The sequence below is a fragment of the Gorilla gorilla genome, chromosome Y (assembly GCF_029281585.2).
Source record: "Gorilla gorilla gorilla isolate KB3781 chromosome Y, NHGRI_mGorGor1-v2.1_pri, whole genome shotgun sequence".
Classification (NCBI taxonomy): domain Eukaryota; kingdom Metazoa; phylum Chordata; class Mammalia; order Primates; family Hominidae; genus Gorilla; species Gorilla gorilla.
The window spans coordinates 7,250,370-7,272,500 of NC_073248.2; positions in this window are offsets into that span (position 1 = coordinate 7,250,370).

The window sequence follows — 22,131 nt, forward strand, 5'->3', positions numbered from 1 at the left end:
GTCTTGCTGTGTTGCCCAGGCTGGTCTTGAACTCCTGGCCTCGAGCCATCCTCCCACCTCAGCCTCCCAAAGTGTTGGGATGGTGGGCACGAGACACCATGCCCGGCCCCAGATGATGTTTTAAAATGACTTCTGTGGGTGGCTTATCCAGAAGGAGTTTGAATTTTAGGGAAGCAGAACCCTAGGCCAACTCTGATTCAAAGATTAGACGATTGTCTTCTGTAGTTTTTTTTGAGACGGAGTCTCGCTCTGTCACCCAGGCTGGAGTGCAGTGGCGCGATCTCGGGTCACTGCAAGCTCCGCCTCCCGGGTTCACGCCATCCTCCTGCCTCAGCCTCCCGAGTAGCTGGGACTACAGGCACCCACCACTACACCCGACTAATTTTTTGTATTTTTAGTAGAGACGGGGTTTCACCGTGTTAGCCAGGATGATCTTGAACTCCTGACCTCGTGATCCACCCGCCTCGGCCTCCCAAAGTGCTGGGATGACAGGCGTGAGCCACCGCGCCCGGCTGCCTTCTATTGTTTTAAATTTTGCAGAATCTCAATCATGGGAGGCCACCCTCTTTGTGGGGGTGATTGAGGGTGTTTGCTGTATGGACGAAGGTGTGGATGAAAATGTTTCCATTTGAAGACACTCACGGACAGTCAATGGGCTGAATTCTGCCCCCCGCCTCACAAGACTCATGTGTTGACAACCTAACCTCAAGGCCGGGCACGGTGGCTCACGCCTGTAATCCCAGCACTTTGGGAGGCTGAGGCAGGCGGATCACAAGGTCAGGAGTTCAAGACCAGCCTGGCTAAGATGGTGAAACCCTGTCTCTACTAAAAATACGTAATTAGCCAGGCGTGGTGGTGGGCGCCTGTAATCTCAGCTACTCGTGAGGCTGAGGCAGGAGAATCACTTGAACCCGGGAGACAGAGGTTGCAGTGAGCCGAGATCACGACACTGCACTCCAGCCTGGGCTACAGAGTGAGACTCTGTCTCAAAAAAAAAAAAAAAAAAAAACAAAAAAGAGTAAAAGTATGGAGATTTACTGCAAAGGGAAAAGTAGACACTCAAGAAAAGCAGCTGGGTGTGGTGGCTCATGCCTGTAATCCCAGCACTTTGGGAGGCCAAGGCGGGTGGATCACCTGAGGTCAGGAGTTTGAGGCCAGCCTGGCCAACATGCGGAAACTCCATCTCTACTAAAATACAAAAATTAGCTGGGCATGGTGGTGGGCACCTGTAATCCCAGCCAGTCGGGAGGCTGAGGCAGGAGAATTGCTTGAACCTGGGAGGTGGAGGTTGCAGTGAGCCGAGATCACACCACTGCACTCCAGCCTGGGCAACAGAGTGAGACTCTGTCTCAAAAATAAATAAATAAATAAATAAATAAATAAATAAATAAATAAATAAATAAATAAATAAAATTGTACTTATGAGTTATCTCCTTTACATTCTTAGGAGGAAAAAAAATGCCCCAAAGTCAAAAGAGTGAATTCTTGCACTCACAAAGTAGATGTTAAGCAATGCAATAGATGATTGTTTAAAAATATTCACTTCTGGTCGGGCATGGTGGCTCATGCTTGTAATCCCAGCACTTTGGGAGGCTAAGGAGTGGGTAGATCGCCAGAGATCAGGAGTTTGAGACCAGCCTGGCTAACATGGTGAAAGCTGGTCTCTACTAAAAATAGAAAAAATTTAGCCAGGCTTGGTGGCGTGCACCTGTAGTCCCAGCTACTCAGGAGACTGAGGCAGGAGAATCACTTGAACCCAGGAGGTGGAGGTTGCAGTGAGCCGAGATCACACCACTGCACTCTAGCCTGGGCGACACAGCGAGACTCTGTCTCAATAAATAGAATAAAATAAAATTGTACTTAGAACTGTATCAGGTTAGTTATAGGAGTTATCTCCTTTACATTCTTGGGAGAAAAAAATGCCCCAAAGTCAAAAGAGTGAATTCTTGCACTCATAAAGTAGATGTTAAGCAATGCAGTAGATGATTATTTAAAAATATTCACTTCTGGTCGGGCCTGGTGGCTCATGCCTGTAATCCCAGCACTTTGGGAGGCTAAGGAGGGGGTGGATCACCAGAGATCAGGAGTTCGAGACCAGTCTCTACTAAAAATGGTCAAAGCCAGTCTCTGCTAAAAATACAAAAAATTAGCCAGGTGTGGCAGCATGCGCCTGTAGTCCCAGCCACTCTGGAAACTGAGGCAGGAGAATCGCTTGAACCCAGGAGGTAGAGGTTGCAGTGAGCCGAGATCACACCACTGTACTCCAGCCTGGGTGACAGAGCAAGACTCCAACTCAAAAAAAAAAATTCATTTCCTTGATTCAAATTCACTTCCTTGATTCCATTCCTACTTCTCAGAGCAGAGTACAGAGTCCACTTTTCTACTTGAAATGAGCTTGCACTGTTGGGCTGCCCTCTTGTTCCTCTGTTGTCACTCCCGAGAAAAACTTTCCCTGCCCAGCTGTTGTTCCTGAACCCAGAAGCCCAGAATTAACCCACCTAGGGTGGAGCTGAGCTTCCAATCGAGAAGCCACGCCTAGTTGAGATCAGCTATCAACACCTGGGTAAACAAGAATAAGAGCTTATCCTTTTATGAGTGAAGGGGCAGTTTGTTACGCAGCAACAGCTGACTGCTACAAGCTAATCTGGAAGGCTCAGGGCTAGGCTCTTTGCTGGATGCAGGAACATTAAACTCTAACCCTGCCCTCACGGAATCATGACTAGGAAAACTAAGATAAGCATAAAAATTAGTAAAGTTGAGCCACACTAAATTGCTAACCCTTGCCCATTTCTAATGAAAATGGCAATGTCATATCTTCCATCTAATATTACTTAGATATTAATCTAAATATTATTAATAATCCTCAATATAATCAAAATATTATCAATAATCTTCAATATAATAATCTAAATAATAATCTTCAATATCATATTATTTATATATTAATTGATTATTGAATGGTTAATTATGCAATAAGCAATTATTGAATTAATACTTGTGAATAATAATTTAATAATTAATATATTAATATTATTAACATAATAATCTAAATAATATTAATAATCTCCTTTACTTTAATATTATTTTAAATAAACACACCTGCAGAAAATACATAAAATATATCCTCCTCATACATAGCCTCCCATATGTCTGTATTTATGAAAAAGCACAATATATCATGACTGTCATCCCAGCACTTTGGGAGGCCAAGCCCGGTGGATCATTTGAGGTCAGGAGTTAGAGACCAGCCTGGCCAACATAGTGAAACCTGATCTCTGCTACAAAAACAAAAATGTGCTGGGCGTAGTGCCTCACGCCTGTAATCCCAGCTCCTTGGGAGGCTGAGTCCCAAGAATTGCTTGAACCCAGGAGGTGGAGGCTGCAGTGAGCTGAGATCGTGGTCTCCCGTACTCCAGCCTCAGCGACGGACTGAAACTCTGTCTGAAAAAATAAACAAACCCCACAATATAAAGATTATTAATTTGCCATAGTGTTATGGAATTTAAAACTCAAGCTACCGTGGCTCATGCTGATAATCGCAATGCTTCCAGAATGTGAGACAGGAGGATTACTTGAGGCCGGGAGTTTGAGAGCAGCCTGGGCACCATACATTAACTGGGCATGGTGGCGCATGCCTGTAGCCCCAGCTACTCGGGGTGCTGAAGGGGAAGGATGGTTTGAGGCCAGAAGTTTGGGGCTGCAGTGAGCCGTGATCGTGCCACCGCACTCCAGCAATTTGGGAAATTATTAAATCCACCTGGTCTTTGAGAAACTATTAAATCCATCTGCTCTGTGATGCTACACATAACAAAATACCTGTCGAGAGGTTAAGCATCCCATCCAAGTTAAAAAAAAAAAAAACAGACATCAGTGGCCGGTCGCAGTGGCTCACACCTGTAATCCCAGCACTTTGGGAGGCCAAGGTAGGTGGATCACCTGAGGTCAGGAGTTCAAGACCACCCAGCCTGGTCAACATGGTGAAACCTAGTCTCTACTAAAAATACAACAATTAGCTGGGTGTGGTGGTGCCTGCCTGTAATCCCAGCTACTCAGGAGGCTGGAGCAGGAGAGTCACTTGAACCTGGGAGACGGAGGTTGTGGTGAGCCGAGATCACGCCATTGCACTCCAGCCTGGGCAACGAGTACGAAACTCTGTCTAAAAAATAAAAAAATAAAAAAAAAGCAGACATCAGCAGGCCAGAACTAGAAGTCAGTCCTGAAAGAGGCCCTCAGCAAAAAACCTCAACTAGTAGCAGTAAGGGATAGGCAGAATCTATAAAACAGAATTTTATAAAGTAACTCCCTGCACTCAGATAAAATGCGCTGTAATAAAAATGTCACTAATTTATATTAACTATGAATAACACCATTCTCCACGACTGAACAGCAGGTATTACAGAACGTTACAAAAATACGCTTACTTTCCATGAGTATGATATTGGATACTTCCAAAGTTTTGATGAATAGTGCTTGGGTGGAAAATCTGATTATTTGATAGACAATTACAATTAATCTCACATTTTCAGATGCAAAAAAAAAAAATGCTTCTAAGCTACAGAAAGTCTTGCTTTCTTAAGTAATTCCAACTTCTCTCCTGAAATCTTTACACAGTTAATTTACTCAGTCTTTGGTTAATAGCCCGTGCTAAGATAAATTTCTGCATAAATTCTGAATTTATGAGATCCCAATTAATGAAGTTTTATTGAAGAGACATCCCGTTCCTGATATAATTTTAATGTCATCATCATCAGTTATGTTCCCAGTCCAATAGCCCTAACGTTGCAAAATTTATTTCCATCAAACAAACAAAAGTCACACACACACAAACACACACACACACACACAGAGGATTCATTAAGAACGTCAAAGATAAAATCATTACCACATCCATCTTGAGAAGTTGAGCCGATGTGTGTATTCTTCAAGGATCACATCTATTTTTTATTTTATTTTATTTTATTTTATTATTTTATTTTATTTTATTTTATTTCATTTTATTTTATTTTATTTTTATTTTTTGAGACGGAGTTTCGCTCTTATTACCCAGGCTGGAGTGCAGTGGTGCAATCTCGGCTCACTGCAACCTCCGCCTCCAGGGTTCAAGCGACTCTCCTGCCTCAGCCTCTCGAGTAGCTGGGATTACAGGCACCCGCCACCACACCCAGCTAATTTTTGTGTTATTAGTAGAGATGGGGTTTCACCATGTTGGCCAGGCTGGTCTCCAACCTCTGACCTCAGGTGATCCGCCCGCCTCGGACTCCCAAAGTGCTGGGATGACAGGCGTGAGCCACTGTGCCTGGCTGATCACGTGCATTTTTAAAGACAGGGAAATAAAGCCAGCATTGCTCCTGATTTCCTTCCCTGGTCTTCGTCCCCTCCCAGAAGATAAGAAGATGCTTTAAATCCTCTCAGCCTTCCTTGTCTACTACAGACTTGCTAACGCACAGAGAAGACAGCCCTGCATCTTAATGGCTGTCATCCTCTTTCATCCAGCTCCTGGCCAGTCCTTGGAAACGCCTGCCGGCCACACTACAGCCTTGCCATATTGCCCCCAAATGAGCTTATTTTTACTTATTTATTTATTTATTTTTGAGACAGACTTGTCACTCTGTCGCCAGGCTGGAGTGCAGTGGCGTGATGTCAGCTCACTGCAACCTCCGCCTCCCGGGTTCAAGCCATTCTCCTGCCTCAGCCTCCTGAGTAGCTGGGATTATAGGCGCCAGCCACCACGCCCGGCAAATTTTTGTATTTTTAGTAGAGACAGGGTTTCACCGTGTTGATTAGGCTGGTCTGAAACTCCTGACCTCAGGTGGTCCACCCGCCCTGGTCTCCCAAATTGCTGGGATTATACGCGTGAGCCACTGTGCACGGCCAATCTGTGTAATCTATCATCTCTCTCTCTCTCTTATTTATTTATTTAGAGACAGAGTTTTGCTCTTGTTACCCAGGCTGGAGTGCAGTGGCGTGATGTCAGCTCACTGCAACCTCCGCCTCCTGGGTTCAAGCCATTCTCCTGCCTCAGCCTCCTGAGTAGCTGGGATTACAGGCACCAGCAACCACGCCCGGCTAATTTTTCTAGTTTTAGTAGAGATGGGGTTTCAGCATGCTGGCCAGGCTGGTCTTGAACTCCTGACCTCAGGTGATCTGCCCGCCTTGGCCTCCCAAAGTGCTGGGATTACAGGCGTGAGCCAACGCACCCGGCCTGATTTTGTATTTTCAGTAGAGATGGGGTTTCACCACGCTGGCCAGGCTGGTCTTGAACTCCTGACCTCAGTTGATCCGCCCACCTCAGCCTCCCAAAGTGAGATTCCAGGCGTGAGCCACCGCGCCTGACCTATGCTGCCTTTTCATTTGCATTTTTTTTTTTTTTTTGAGATGGAGTTTCGCTCTTGTTGCCCAGGCTGGAGTGCAGTGGCACAATCTCGGCTCACTGCAACCTCTGCCCCTGGGTTCAAGCGGTTCTCCTGCGTCAGCCTCCCAACTAGCTGGGATGACAGGCATGCACCACCATGCCCGGCTAATTTTGTATTTTTAGTAGACACAGGGTTTCAACATGTTGACCTGGCCTGGATACCACTTTTAATTTTACTTTGTTCTGAATAGTTTTGTATTCCTCTATTTGGAAGCTTTGTTCTGGGATTCTGTGAAGTCACTTGGAGGTAGTTTGAACCCTTCAGGTGTTGGTTTCATTCTGTTGGAATGAAGAGTAATGTTTAGTTCGGGATTAATTTGTCCAAGCTACTGAGGAAAGGTCCTCCTCACTATCCTACCTAACGCCCCATGAACTATGGAAGTTTTCCAATCTGGAAGGTGAGAACAGGCACCTTTTGAGCATTGTGTGAACGCTGGTCACTATTCCTTGTTCCCATGGATCCTTTCTGTTGGTTCTTTCCCTCACCTTGAATAATTTCCTCATACACACATGTCAATCAGTTCTCTGCCCAATGCTCTCTAGGTGGACCTTCTGCAGGTCTCTATGCTTCTTTCTCCACGCAGCTCTCTCATATCTACTACTGTGTCCTGTGAACTCTTCCTGCCTTGGTCTCCCCAGACTCTCAGCTCCACCTTCTCAACACAAGAGGCCTTCCAGTTTCCATCTGTGTTGTGCCTCCTTGTACTGCCGCCTATAACATCTCTCAGGCAGTAAGCCGGGAGATCATAGGGCTCACTGCATTACTTTTCCATCTCTCAGAGATCATTGTCTTTCATTGCTTCATGTCCAGGGTCTTGAACGCCATCATTTCATGTATTATGCCCAGTGGAAGATAATTCTGATCTCTGTTACTTCATGTTGGTCAAAAGCAGAAGCCTGCATCTATCTATCTACCATTCTATCTTTCGGTCTATCTACCTACCTACCTACCTACCTATCTACCAGTCATCTTATCTATCATATTCTCTATCTGCCTATTATCCATCTACCTATCTACCTACCTACCAACCGTCTTTCTACCATATCCTCTGTCTACCTATCCATCCATCCATCTACCTACCAATCATCTTTATCTATCATATTATCTATCTATCTATCATCTATCATGTATCAATATATCATCTGTCATCTATCTATCCATCTATCTATTATTTATCATCTTCTCTATCTTATTCTCTATCTCTCTACCTACCAATCAGTGTATCTATCAACCATATTATCTATCTATCTATCTATCTATCTATCTATCTATCTATCTATCTACCTATCTATCATCTTCTCTATCATATTCTGTATCTACCTGTCTCTCTACCTACCAATCAGCTTATCTATCAACCATATTCTCTATCTATCTATCTATCTATCTATCTATCTATCTATCTATCATCTATCTATCATCTATCTATCTATCTATTATCTGTCTATCTACCTGTCTTCCTATCTATCTGAAACTCTATGTTTAAAACTCTGACTTCTAAAAACATTATAATAGACATTATGTAATGAACACCTATTGTATGCCAGCCTTTGCTTATCTTATTTCTTTTTCTTCATGCCTGTTTTGAAAGATAAATATTATCCCTGTTTTGCAAAGTGATGTTCAGAAATAAATGGTTTGACAAGAGTCACATTAGCCAATAAACCCTTCAGCCTGGTTCAGTCTTGAAGCTTTCTGAGGATGAAGATAGCTTTACTACACCATTGGTTTACCAAGTAGGGATGATGTGAGGGTGTTTGTTTGTTTGTTTGTTTGAGACAGAGTCTCACTCTGTCACCCCAGGCTGGGGTGCAGTGGCGCGATCTCGGCTTATGCAACTTCCACCTCCCAGGTTCAAGCAATTCTCCTGCTTCAGCCTCCCAAGTAGCTGGGATTACAGGAACTCACCACCATGCCTGGCTAATTTTTGTGTTTTTAGTAGAGACGGGGTTTCACCATGTTGGCCAGGATGGTCTCAAACTCCTGACCTTAGGTGATCCACCTGCCTCGGCCTCCCAAATTGCTGGGATTACAGGCATGAGCCACCGCGCCCGACCAAGGGTTCGTGTTTAAAATGCAGATTCCCTCAGATATTGGTGTGCCTGCACGTGTGTGTGACTATAAAGAAACAGAATGAGAAAAATTGGGGGAGGTGATAGAACTATTCTGTATCTCGAACATGGTGCTATGTACATGTTTCAAAAAATGTGTTCAAGTTCATAGAACTGCATATCATGAAAATCAATTTTATAGTATGATAATTTAAAATGTAATTTTTTTGAAAATGTAAAAAAAAAAAAAAGCAGATTCCTAAATCCTATTCCAACCCTACTGAAACATAATCTCTCTTTTAAACAAGATGCCACATAACGGACACACTTCCCAAGAATGTAAAGTCTTATTTTGCATTCATCAGAAGGTGAATGTCTACAAGGCCTATTTTATTGAATTTTTTTTTTTACCTGCATGCATTCTTTCCACCTTCAGCGAAAGATGCAAAACGTATATTTGTAAATTAACTTTCCTGAAACTCCCCTCTCACCACCATTGTTTTTCCGCTAAGTGCAATTTTATCCACAGTGATCCTTCCATGGTTTTTGCCAAGTGGCAGCGTTTTTATCAAAAGAACGCCTTTCCTGTCAAATAAATAAACCATCGCGTCTCACGGTTGTCCAGATTCCTGCTCGGTTTTACAAAGCTTCTTTCCATTGGTGCCTCCAAGCCTTTCTCCGGGCATTTTCTTTCTACAACGGGTTGGATGTACACGGATCAAACTGAAAGGAGAGGGAGGAGGAAGCATACGTGATGAGTCAGGAAAGACGCTTTAGGTATGTGACTGTCAGAGCACAGTGACACGAGGTGGTACAGAGTCTGTGACTGCGCTGTGCCAACACCCTCGTGAAAATCAATATTCCTGTAACCGATTCTGCAACTTGAAATGAGGTGTTTTCAATTAAGGCACTGTTGACATTGGGGGCCAGGTAATTCTCCGTGGTGGGAGCTGTCCTATATACTGTAGGATACTCAGCAGCGTCCCTGAGCTCTACCCACTAGAAGCTAGTAGTAACTATCACCTCCTCCCTGGTCGTGATAACCAGAAGTGTCTTCACTCATTGCACAGTGTCCCCCATGGGGCAGAATTCCGACTCAAATTATTATTATTATTATTATTATTTTTGAGGCAGAGTCTTGCTCTGTCACCCAGGCTGGAGTGCAGTGGCACAATCTCTGCTCACTGCAACCTCCGCCTCCCAGGTTCATGACATTCTCCTGCCTCAGCCTCCCAAGTAGCTGGGTTTACAGGCGCCCGCCACCATGCCCAGCTAATTTTTTGTATTTTTAGAAGAGACGGGGTTTCACCGTGTTAACCAGGATGGTCTCGATCTCCTGACCTCGTGATCTGCCCACCTCGGCCTCCCAAAGTGCTGGGATTACAGGCGTGAGTCACCACGCTCGGCCTCGGACTCAAATTTTTCTCCACTCTTCTCATGTCCAGAGAAGACAGCAAAGACATAATTTGTATTAACTTTGAGATTACCAATAAATTTTAGTGAATAAGCAAATTTGCAAATACAGAGTCTGTCCACAATGAGGAAGTACTGTACCCCTGAAGACTACAGGGCCCTGAAAAATTGCTATGCAGTGGGATCCCTAATATTGCTCTCTCGGGTGAGTAGGAGCTGCCCCCATTGTGGTCTGAATGTAGGGTTCTTTCCCAAATTCTTATGTTGAACTCTTCATCCCCAAGATGATGACGTTAAGAAGTGGGGCCTTTGGGGGGTGATGAGGTCATGAGAGCAGAGCCTTCTGAATGGGATTAGTGCCCTTATAAAAGGGATCCTAGAGAGCTCACTTGTCCCTTCCACCGTGTGAGGACACACCAAGAAGTCACCGTCTATGAAACAGGATAGGTAGGTGGGTGGACGGATGAGTGAATGGATGGATGGAAGAGTGGACAAATGGATGGATGATGGATGGATGAGTGAGTGGATTAATTGTTGTATAGATAGATAGGTGGTTGGATGGATAGATGGATGCATGATGGATGAGCAGATGAATGGATGGATGAATGGATGGGTGGATGGGTGGATGGATGGATGGATGGATAGATGGATGGAAGTGTGGACAGACGGATGGTTGAGTAGGTGGATTAATGATTGTATAGATGGCTGGATGGGTAGATGGATGCATGATGGATGAGTAGATGAATAGATGGATGAATGGATGGGTGGATGGATGGATGGAAGAGTGGACAGATGGATGAGTGAGTGGGTAGATTAATGGTTGTATAGATGGCTGGATGGGTAGATGGATGCATGATGGATGAGTAGATGAATAGATGGATGAATGGATGGATGGATGGATGGATGGAAGAGTGGACAGATGGATGAGTGAGTGGGTAGATTAATGGTTGTATAGATGGCTGGATGGGTAGATGGATGCATGATGGATGAGTAGACGAACAGATGGATGAATGGATGGGTGGATGGATGGATGGAAGAGTGGACAGATGGATGAGTGAGTGGGTAGATTAATGGTTGTATAGATGGTTGGATGGGTAGATGGATGCATGATGGATGAGTAGATGAATAGATGGATGAATGGATGGAAGAGTGGACAGATGGATGAGTGAGTGGGTAGATTAATGGTTGTATAGATGGTTGGATGGATAGATGGATGCATGATGGATGAGCAGATGCGTGGATGGATGGAATGATGGGTGGATGGGTGTATGGATGGATGGATAGATGGATAGCTGGATGGATGGATGGATGGGTGGATTAATGGTTGTATAGATGGCTGGATGGGTAGATGGATGTATGATGGATAAGCAGATGACTGGATGGAGGGATGGGTGGATGGGTGTATTGATGGATGGATGGGTGGATGGATAGCTGGATGGGTGGATGGATGGGTGAAATAATGGATGATGGATGATGGATGAGTGAATGCGTAGATGGGTGGGTGGATAGATGATAAACGGGAATGAGTGGATGGATGGGTGGTGGATAGATGGATGAGTGGACAGATGGATACATGATAGATGGGTGGATGGGTGGATCAATGGGCAGATAGATGGATGAGTGGATAGGTGTATAGATGGGTGTAGGGGTAGACGAATGGATTGATGATGGATGGGATTATGGATGGATAATGAATGAGTGGATGGCTGGATGGATGAATGGGTGAATGGATGGATGGGTGGATGGGTGGATGGATGGGTGGATGAGTGGATCAATGGGCAGGTGGATGAGTGGATGAACGGTTACATGAGTGGATGGATGGGTGTATGAGTAGATAGATGGATGAATGATGAATGAGTGGATAGATGGACGGACAGATGGGTGGATGCATGTATGGATGGGTGGATGGATGGATGGGTGGGTAGGTGGATGGATGGATAGGTGGGTAGGTGAATGAGTGGATGGCTGGGTGGATAAATGAGTGGATGGATGAATGGGTGGACAGATAAGTGGATGGGTCGATTAGTAAATGAATGGATGGATGGATGTGTTTGTGAATGGAAAGGTGGATGAATGCATAAGTAGGTGGGTGGATGGTTGTATGAATGAATAGGTGGATGCGTAGGTGAATGGATGAATGAACAGCTGGATGGCTATGTGGATGAACGAGAGATAGATGAGTAGATAAGTCCAGACATGATTTTCACTCTATGTGTTCCTGTTTACTTTGCCTTTGCCTCATCGTCTTCCAAGACAATATATTTCTTTGCAGATATTCAAGAAATTATTTTAGAAATGTGCTTTGGGAACAACATAGACACACTCTGAATAAAGGCAGAGTCCTCCTAAAGAAGACTCATGTCTTTTTTTTTTTTTATTATACTTTAAGTTTTAGGGTACATGTGCACAACGTGCAGGTTCGCTACATATGTATACATGTGCCATGTTGGTGTGCTGAACCCATTAACTCATCATTTAACATTAGGTATATCTCCTAATGCTATCCCTCCCCCTCCCCCCACCCCACAACAAGCCCCAGTGTGTGATGTTCCCCATGCTGTGTCCATGTGTTCTCATTGTTCATTTCACACCTGTGAGTGAAAACATGCCGTGTTTGGTTTTTTAGTCCTTGCGATAGTTTGCTGAGAATGATGGTTTCCAGCTTCATCCATGTCCCTGCAAAGGACATGAACTCATCATCATTTTTTATGGCTGCATAGTATTCCATGGTGTCTATGTGCCATATTTTCTTTATCCAGTCTATCATTGTTGGACATTTGGGTTGGTTCCAAGTCTTTGCTGTTGTGAATAGTGCCGCAATAAACATACGTGTGCATGTGTCTTTATAGCAGCATGATTTATACTCCTTTGGGTATATACCCAGTAATGGGATGGCTGGGTCAAATGGTATTTCTAGTTCTAGATCCCTGAGGAATCGCCACACTGACTTCTGCAATGGTTGAACTAGTTTACAGTCCCAGGAAGACTCATTTCTTATCCACTCCCCCGAGATAACTGCCATTGTCACTTAATACCCTTCCAGAACATTTTCCACACATTTAGACACATTTGGACCTGTTGTTGCATGTGTGTGACTTGTGAAAACATTCGTAGTGTCACGTTGTATTGTCGCTTGTAGATTCCCCAAGTTGCTTTTCTCACTCAACAACCTGTGTTGGAGATATTCCCCACCAGCACACAGAGGCTCACTTTCTGCATTTTATCTGTTCGATGTGATCCACAGTATGGATCCATCAAGTCCCCCGTTGGGCGAACAATTAGAGTCTGCCCTTTTTTTCTGCTATCAAAGTCATTGCTGCAACAAGCATGCTTCCCCATGCTATGTCGTGCCTGAGTATGAGAGTTTCTCCAGGGTAGACACTTAGAAGTGGGATTGCCTGGTCAGAAGAAAACGTGCACTTAATTGTCGTGGACAGCACTGACTTTCCCTCCAATCTGTGGTTCCAATTTCCCATCCCACATGAGGAGATAATTGCCTTACATCCTGCAACCACTTGCCACGATCACACTTTGCAATGTTTTTGCTATTATAGGCAATTGAGCAATGAGACGCTCTTTTCTTTTTAACTTGTAAAAATTTATTATAGAAAGGAAAAGGCAGAGAACAGCCATAAAAAGGACAAATAATGGCATGTGTTACTAGTCATTCCTGTAAGGAAATTAACAGGAGAAACAGCGTAGGAAATGCTACTTGTGATGATAATACTGCAATGTATTGAATACTTGCCATGCGCAGTGAGACAGTCTTCTCTCTGCTGCCTCATAAGACTCTCCCAGCTGCCTGCACTCCCTATAGTGCTGCTAACATTGTGTTTTACACAGCCATATACAGATATAAAAAATATATAATATATATTTTACAGATAATATAATTATATATAACTATATATAATTACATAATATATAATTAATTATATATTATAAATAATATATACTAATTATAAATATTATAGATAATATATAATAATTACATATTATAGATAATATATAATAATTACATATTATAGATAATATATAATTACATATAATACATCTTTTATATAAAATATATATTATATATAACATATAATTATAATATATTATATAAATATATCTTTTATAATATAAAATATGATATATAATATAATATATAATTATATATTATATATGCTTATGAAATATAATATATAATATATATTATCAAATATATAATATATTATATAATATATAATATATATTATCAAATATATAATATATTATATAATATATTATATATTATCGAATATATAATATATTATATAATATATAATATATAATTATATAATATATTATATAATATATTATATATAATTATATATTATATATGCTTACAAAATATATTATAAAATATAATATATAGTATATTATATATTATCAAATATATATTATATAATATATAATATCATATATTATCATCTATATCATATATCAATTACATATTATATCATATATAAAATATAATATATAACATATAATATCTATTGTATAATATAATATATAATATATATTATATCATGTATAATGTAATATATATTATATATCATGTATAATGTAATATATATTATATATTATATCATGTATAATGTAATATATATTATATATTATATCATGTATAATGTAATATATAATATATATTATATCATGTATAATGTAATATATAATATATATTATATCATGTATAATGTAATATATAATATATATTATATCATGTATAATGTAATATATAATATATATTATATCATGTATAATGTAATATATAATATATATTATATCATGTATAATGTAATATATAATATATATTATATCATGTATAATGTAATATATAATATATATTATATCATGTATAATGTAATATATAATATATATTATATCATGTATAACGTAATATATAATATATATTACATCATGTATAATGTAATATATAATATACACTATATCATGTATAACGTAATATATAATATATACTATATCATGTATAACGTAATATATAATATATAGTCTATCATGTACAACGTAATATATAATATATATTATATCATGTATAATGTAATATATAATATATATTATATCATGTATAATGTAATATATAATATATATTATATCATGTATATTATACATGATATAATATATATTACAGTATATATAGTATATATTATATAAAAATATATAATTATTTATTATATATAAAACTATGTATACACAAAATATATATATACACACATGTATATATTTTTTGAGATGGAGTCGTGCTCCCATCACAGAGGCTGGAGTGCAGTGGTGCGATCTCGGCTCACTGCAACCTCTGCCTCCCGGGTTCAAGCGATTCTCCTGCCTCAGCCTCCCGAGTAGCTGGGATTACTGGCATGCACCACCACGCCCGGCTAATTTTTGTATTTTTAGTAGAGATGGGGTTTCTCCATGTTGGTCAGGCTGGTCTCAAACTCCCGACCTCAGGTCATCCACCCGCCTTGGCCTCCCAAAGTGCTGGGATTACAGGCACGCCACTGTGCCCGGCTGTTTTTTTTTTTCTGTTTTGTTTTGTTTTTTTGTTTGTTTGTTTTTGAGACAGAGTCTCACTCTGTTGCCAAGGCTGGAGTGCAGTGGCACTGTGTCAGCTCACTGCAACCTCCATCTCCTGGGTTCAAGCAATTCTCCTGCCTCAGCCTCCCGAGTAGCTGGAATGACAGGCGTCCACCACCACACCCGGCTAGTTTTTATATTTTTAGTAGAGACCGGGTTTCACCATGTTGGCCAGGCTGGTCTTGAACTCCTGACCTCAGGTGATCCACCTACCTTGGCCTCCCAAAGTGCTGGGATGACAGGCATGAGCCACTGCGCCCGGCCGTGTACTGCTGTTAAGACACGGTGAGAATGAGCTGGCTGGGTGTGGTGGTTCATGATTCTCATCCCAGAGCTCTGGGAAATCAAGGCAGGAGGATCACTTGAGTCCAGGAGCTCAAGACCAGCCTGGGCAACACAGCAAGACCCCTATCTCTCTCTAAAAAAAAAAAAAGCAAGCATGGTGGTGAATGCCTGTGGTTTCATCAGTGAGGTGTGATCATGCCGCTGTACTCGAGCCTGAGGAACACAGCAAGACCCTGTCTTAGGGGGAAAAAACCCAAAAAAACAGAGAAAGAATAAACTATCATAATGCTTAATTTTGTGTGCCTTTATTTAGCAGTGGGAACCAAATTGGCCTCCCCTAGGTAATTCAGCTATTCGTCTGGATTATGTGGGTTACTGTGTTACAGTCATCTCTTGTTTGATTTTAGTGAAACTGACTTAACTTTGCATACAAAAGCTGGTTCTAGGATCCTACCCCCCCAAGACAGGTTAGTTATGACGGGCAATCTCTCGACCTCATGCCTGACATCTTACATGTGTTGAGAAATCAAGAAGGTCGAAATATAAGTGGAGAGGTTGACGCTCCATTCTGGGGCAGCCCTGTGACTGTCTGTCAATGTTGTGTCTGAGCTGGGCTGTGTCCACCAGCGTCCTGTTGTATTACCTAGGAGCTCATAAGTTCAGAAAGATACTCAAATGGGGAGTTTTGTCCTGATGAACCCCAGGATGGAATACAGGACAAAAAATACATTAATATTTGAGTCTTCTTAAGAAAGTCTAGGCCGGGCGCGGTGGCACATGCCTGTAATTCCAGCACTTTGGGAGGCCGAGGATGGAGGATCGCCTGAGGTCAGTTGTTCGAGACCAGCCTGGCCAACATGGTGAAACCGTCTTTCTACTAAAGATACGAAAATTAGCCAGGAGTGGGGGCGGGTTCCTGTCATCCCAGCTACTCGGGAGGCTGAGGCAGGAGAATTGCTTGAATCCTGGGAAGCGGAGGTTGCAGTGAGCTGAGATTGCACCACTGCACTCCAGCCTGGATGATGAGAAACTCTGTCTCTAAACAAAACAAAACAAAAAGTGGAAACTGGAAACAGCTTTTATGCTCTTTTATTTCAACGGTTTACGGAACCCAGGATGGTATCCAATGAGAGCTTGCATTCAGGCATGGGGAAGACACAGTTGAGAAGAATGAAAATGATTACAATCATGCAGAAAAAGAAACTTGGGCACCCAAAACACACCCAGGAAAATGAGGGAAGGGAAAGTATTTGAATTTGACTAGTAATGACAAGCCGCAGATACATGAGCTCACAGGACTGTGGCTGGACAGACATCAAGGGTGGACAGAACCCAGCCTGTCAGGACTGACACCCTACAGTTGTCCGTCTACAAATTGGCTCCTGATTGGTCTACCCGGGACTGTGGTCCACGGTCATTGAAAAATATGTCATGGAGGCTCCAGGTACACTCAAGCTGTGGGCAGACAGTTCCATGATGGGACTGCACCTCGTATCAGAAAGGGCCTCCCATCCTCCCCTTCTTTAATTCCACCCTCCTGACGTCCCAGTACTTCACCCCATACAACCACATGTCCTCAGGACAATGGGCAACGGATGCCGTTTGGTTCAGTGGAGGCAAAAAACATGATTTATGAATGTTGTTCACGTTTTAACAATTTAAATTTATGTTTACTATATTAAATATAATTTTATATTTTTATAATGAATATAAAAATATGTATTATATTTTAAAGTTTAAAAATATTATGAAATTATTTTAATGTTATAAATATATTAAACATATTTGTATTTTTATAAAATATATAAAATTATATATTTATAATTTTTAAAATATAAAATTATTTTAATTTTATAAATATATTTATAGCTTTTATAAATATATTAATAAACATGTTTCTATTTATAAAATATATAAAATTATATATTTATAATTTTATAATATATCTAATAAATATATTATAATATCATATAATATATTATATACCATAATATATAATATATCTAATAAATATATTATAATATATACGAAAATATTTAATAAAGATATTTTTAAATATAAAATACATATTATTTATTTATAGAAATACATATTTTTATATATTTATAATTAATATATAAAATATTGGTATAAAATAATTTATTAAAATAATTCAAATTTTCATAATTTAAATTTATATTTATTATATTAAATGTAATAACTTCATATTTTTATAATTAATATAAAATATTTATTAAATAATAATTTATTCTAAAAGCTCTCAGAATTTCAAAGCTAATATTTGACTTTTTAAAAAAATTAAGTGCTGTTTGTATAAAAATTTTAATATGACATAAAGTTTATATTTCTATAATTAATATAAAAATATTTATTGTATTTTTAATAAATAATTTTGAAAATATTAATTGTATTTTTAATATTTTGAAAATATTACAAAAATATTTTAATTTTATAATATGTTAACAAATATGTTAAATATAGTTATAATTTTATAAATATATTAAAATAAATATATTAAATATATTATAAATATATAATATAATAAATATGTTACAATATAAATATATAACACATATATTAAAATATTAGAAAATATATTATAATTGTATTTTAAATATTTTATATGTTTATAATTAATATATAGAATATTTATTAAAATAATTTATTATAATTATTTAATTTTAATTTTAATTTTAATTTATTATATTAAATGTAATAATTTTATATTTTTACAATTAATATGAAAATATTTATTAAGTAATAATTTATTCTGACAGCTCTCAGAATTTCAAAGCTAATACTTGACTTGCTTCTTAAAAAAAACTAAAATATTTGACTTGCTTCTTAAAAAAAAACAAGCACTAAGAGTTTGTATAAAAAATCTTAATATGACATAAAAATGAATGCCAGAGAGTCAATACATCAGAAGTCCGGATAAGCTCTGTTTTTGGCATGTGGGATTTTTATTCATAGATTTTTTTTAACTCTTTATACATCTCATCATACGTTTTCGTGTTGAGGATTTCCTTTGACGTTCTTATTGGCTGTTGGAGCAAGATAAGATCCCATTTGGGGCTGTCATGCATGAGCCCCTTTGCTGAGGATGTGCAGAATGGGGTGTCTGAGGTCTACCTGCGTGGAACCAGGTGCACCTGCGGATCTTGCTGACACGCGCGGGAATTTTGCACGTTCACCAACAGGCAAACGAATCCCCGTGTCTTTAAGGGTCTGCTGCAGTTAATAGATGATCCACTGTGTCATGTCACAGCCCAGATGAGTGACAAGCCAGTGCTGACAGAGAGTGACATGTGTCTGTCACTTTGCTGACAGCCCTGGCACATTCTGCAAAATGCCTCAGCTCCTGCTGCCTAATTTTCTGCTGTGAGAGCCAGGTGGCTTCCTTTGGTCTCCACAGGAAACAAAATGTCTCAGAAATCTTTCCCCAAAGCACAGGCTTCATACATTCATGGGGTCTCACCATGTTGGGAGAACGGTGGCAGAATCAGAAAGGTGATGGGGGCTAGCTGGGAACACCTGTGTGCGGATTCTTCAGAATCTGTAACAGCCTGGTTTGCAAACTCAAGGGGACTGTGGGCGCTGGGAGATTCCTGAAGGCAGGTGGGTGGTTGGAAGGATGTGAAAAGACTCAGTTGGATCCCAGGGGTGGTGGGTCAAAGGCATTTCCTGTGTTCACAGCTGGTTGCCACCGACGCCTGTTGCCACAGATGCCTGGTGTACAGGGCGTGGTTCTTTTCTCAGGTGAGTACCCAACAGCCAAGTTATCCCAGTCCATCTGGATCACCTGCAAACAGATGCACCATTCATGCCCCACCTCGGGGTTTGTTCTTTTCTTCAGCACACTCCTGGCTTATACCTGTGTGCTCAGATGCAGAGGTAAAGCATTTTAAGGACACCTGCAGGAATCTGTCCGGTGGCAATGAACCATTCGGACCCAAGAAAGTGCAAGAGTGATGCCTTCTTGCTCTGCTCTCATCTGGAAGCGCCTCTCTCCCTTGCCATGGAGAGGCTGGCCATGTAATGCTCACTGTGGCTCTTTCAGATACGTCATCTCCGCATTTTAAAGATGAAGAAGAGTCAGTCTCATTCCTCAGCACCAGTAGTAACGGGGGGAGTTGGGCTGACTCCAAACCTGCTCCCAAAGATAGCACTAAAAAATGCTGGTAAGGTGGTGGTCACAAAGAGTGTCATCAACTCCAGATAGCAACCAGGTCTCCTTACTAGAAAACCTAACGGGCATTGGTTTGATAGATGCATCATTGTGTATGTCTCTATCCACCTATGCATTCTCCATCTATCCATCTATCATCTCTCGGTTCACCTACTCATCTATCAATCTATCCATTCATCTATCCATTCTTTATATCTATTTCTCTATCTATCCATCTATTTATCTCTATTTATCCATCATCCGTCTGTCATCTATTTATAGTCTGTCATCTCTCTTTCAATCTTCTATCTACCCTATCTATCTACTACCTAAAGCTATCTGTATTCTATCTATCCAAACATCATCTGACTGTCATCTACCTACCTATATCTATCATCTCTCTAGCTCTGTCTATATATCTATCTATACATCTCTATACCAGTCATCTATTCCTCTATCTATCTATTATCTATCTATTATCTATCTATCATCTATCATCTATCTACCATCTATCTATCAATACATCTATGTATCAATCATCTATCTCTCAATCAGTACATCTGTCAATGTATCAATCATCTATATCAGTACATCTGTATGTATCAATCATCTATCATGTATCTATCTATACATCTGTATATCTGTCTATCTATCTATCTACCTATCTCAGTACATCTGTCTACTTATCAATCATCTGATTGAAGAAAAGGCTCGGAGACGGAGTCGATGTCACCAGCACAGGAAAAGCAGGATGTGGCTCCCATTCCTTGAAACCTCTGTCTTCCTCCTGATTTACAAGTCCTGTCTGAGATTCTCCTCTGGTGTTTATTTGCTGTTTTTCTTATGAAGCCAGATTTCCAAGCATATTTTCACATTGGTTTTGAAGGTCCTGATGGAAAACGTGTGCCTGGAGATAAATGTGCTTTAACCAAATGTGTGTCTTCTGGAACATTCTCTGGATAGCTCTAGCAAGTGAGGAGTAAGGATAGCTGCTTCCTTTGGACCCTACAGTGACCATTGTTTGTCTCTACCTGCACAACCTCTATCTCTCCTCCAGTTTAAGCAACCAGTTTCCTGCAGGTGAACATCCTGGCACCCTAATTGGTTCAAAGATGGGCGTAGGACTCAGTGCAAGCCCTGAGTTTGTGCAGAAACTGAGCAATGTAACAGCCTGGGAGGAAGTCCTGGAGGGACTTGAGCAAGATGACTTATCAGAGACAGAATCTGAGGAGAAGGCTCAGAACTTACCTCTAATCTCTTGCTTGTTGAACCCAACAACTCAAATGAAAACCAGAGCTCATGGTTGCTGTTGAGACAGTCCACACTTTCCAGCCTCCTGAAGCAGAGAGTGGAGAAGAAAGAGGCTCTCTTGGGTTTATTGTAATACTTGAGTGAGTTAGCCCTTTTGAACAAACTTGACTTTGAGCAGGTGTTGATTACAAATGAGATGTTTCCTGTGTTACTAATAGACACCCAGAAGAGGCAGGGTATTAGAAAGGGTATTAGCTTCCGCTGGCTGCTGTAATGAAAATGATGACAGACTTCATCTTAGTTTATTTTGTACTGCTATAAAAGAGTGCCACTGATTAGGTAATTTAGAAACAATGGGAGTTCATTGGTCTCGTGGTTCCGAGGGCTGGAAAGTCTGAGGTTGAGGTGCTATGTCTGGTGAGGATCTTTTTGCTGTGTCATCCATTGTGAACTATCTCTTCGAGGTACTTCATATCCCCACTTCAGAGATGGAGAAACTGAGGTTGAAGAATGGTCAGTCTTATTGCTCAGCCCCAGTGATGGGTGGAGTTGGGTTGACTTCAAACCTACTCTGAAATATAACATTAAGAAATGCTGGCAATATGGCGGTCACCAATAGTGTTCATCAACTGCAGAGGGCAAGGAGGTCTCCTAACTAGAAAACCTCACAGCTATTGCTGAAGGAAGGGCACAGAGTTGAATTCAACATGGTTGACTCCTTGAAACCTCCATCTTCCCTCTGACGTACAGCAAGTCCTGCCTGAGATTCTCCTCTGGTGATTGTTTGCTGTTTTTCAACTGGACCAGCTCCAGAGCCCAAGCAAACTGGGGTAATGACGAGGGGAGGGTGTGATGGATAGACAGATAGATAAATGATAGAGATAGATAGATGGGTAGATAGATATATAGATATACAGATGATAGATGGATAGAT